Source organism: Myotis davidii, unplaced genomic scaffold, assembly GCF_000327345.1.
Source record: "Myotis davidii unplaced genomic scaffold, ASM32734v1 scaffold1534, whole genome shotgun sequence".
Classification (NCBI taxonomy): domain Eukaryota; kingdom Metazoa; phylum Chordata; class Mammalia; order Chiroptera; family Vespertilionidae; genus Myotis; species Myotis davidii.
The window spans coordinates 86,285-88,339 of NW_006285799.1; positions in this window are offsets into that span (position 1 = coordinate 86,285).

The following is a 2,055-nucleotide window of genomic DNA, read 5'->3' on the forward strand; positions in this document are numbered from 1 at the left end:
ATTTTCTAGAAATTATTCTTCTGAGTGGACTACAGAGTGTGATGCCTGTCTATACTCACGATATTCCTATTTATATAATGTGTTTGTATTGTTGTTTTTTTACCGTAAGTGGCCCATCTTTTCAAATTCTAGGACACATTTTCAGAATGAACCCGAGATAGGTTGTTCCTTTAGCAAAGAGCTTAATTTGGGTTGGAGATATAACCGAAAACATTAACGAATGGGAAGTTAGTTCTAGAAAAATGGAAATTGGTTCCTTTTATTTCCTGAAAATGTCAAGCATTTTATTGAGTTTAGAACTGAGCAAAGATTTAAATTTTTCCTCACGGACAGTTTAGAGAAATGACTGTGAATGAACTTACGTTGTTTGTACTCTCTACGTGATGCTGTGCCCTTTGTTTTCTAAGGAAGGATGTCACTTACAGCCATACCCAATAAAACAAAAACTGTCAAGGCATGTCTTTCAGCACATCTTTTATACATGAAGAAATTAAACACAATTTAGTACTGCAACAATGTTGAAATACATGAGAAAAGATGTCCCATGTACAAGAGTCTGTTAATAAATTATACTTGATTCTTAATCCTTAACAACTTTTTAATATAATCATAAGTTGCCAATATTTACTGAGCTGTACTATCTTACCTGGGTTTAACCATACCAACCCTATTTTACAAAGAGGGAAATTAAGGATTAGAGAAGCAGAATCAAGAGCTTCAAAATACACTGCCAGATGGACTGAACAGGACTTTTTAAAGTCAACTTACCTTTTCATTATGTGATTGAAAGAGTTCTGTATCTAAGACAGTGTAAAAATAATTTTAAAGGGAAAGTTGTCCACAATTTACCTCTCAAACATGTCTGTGTGCTTCACATCTCTTTTCCTGAGGAAAGGCCCACTGAAACAACCTTTCTGAAAACTTGAAATTCTTTCCCGCCATCCTCAGTGCAAGTAGACTGCAGCTACCCTTCCATCCTTCCACAAGCATTTTCACATTTCAAGTCATCCAAATATCAAATATGTTCTCCCTAGGAAATAACAGAATTTGTTCATCTTTCTCCATGACTTCACCTTTGAAACTAACTCAAATGACACTGAGTCAAATGAGGGTTCATGGCCTAGGTCCAGAAGCTATACCAACAGCAGCGAACTGAAGCCAATGAAGAACTGAAACTCGTAAGGTCTGGACACCAACGAATGCCAGTTTCCTATGTCTAAGATCTTGCCCCCAAAGAGACACTAGGGAGACGATGCATGCATAATTTTTTAAAGCCATTTTTAAGGAAGAAATGTTTAGGACGTTAAGAGGTGGGGGAGAGGTGCCTTGCATCCTCGCTCAGCATCCACTTGCTAGAATCATACGCACTTGGGCAGAGCAATCGGAAGGGCTTTGCTGGGAGTGCTAGTTCTGCTAGCTCTAGTGCTCATGTTGCTTTGAGCTCTGGAACCCTGAGAAAAACCAAGATCCCACTATAAAAGGTCTAAAACCACAACATTAAACAAGATTCCAAAGTGCTACTGACTTTTTGAAATTCATTTATAGTCATTATATTAACAAAGCCTTTATAGGTGAGAGATGGGTTTTGGTAAATTTAGCCTCAACGTAGCCCTTCCCTGACTTTCAGTCAATTCGTTTGCTCATTCATCCTGCATTTATTGTACATGTACAAGAGGACAAACCCTGTTTTAAGCAAAGAAAAATAAGTGAGATGTAGTCCTTGTTCTCAAGAAACATAGTCACATTCATTGTGCAAACGTACAACTGAATTAATGCCACTCATATTTGACAAGATGGAGCATCAGAGAAAAAATCTTTTCTGTGATCTTAGTCAACATTCTGTATCTGGTGGACATGCTGTTCTTTATTCTACATTCAAACACCACCAATGCCTCTTTTACTTTTAACTTTATTTGGCAAAGCAGCACTGCATAAACTGTTCAGTAACTAAGACACAGCTTACACAGCATGTTCAATTCATACATTATCAGCAGCAAGTTAGAAACAAGAAATAAAACTAAGCTACAAGTCTAATATAATTTTAAAGAAAGGAGA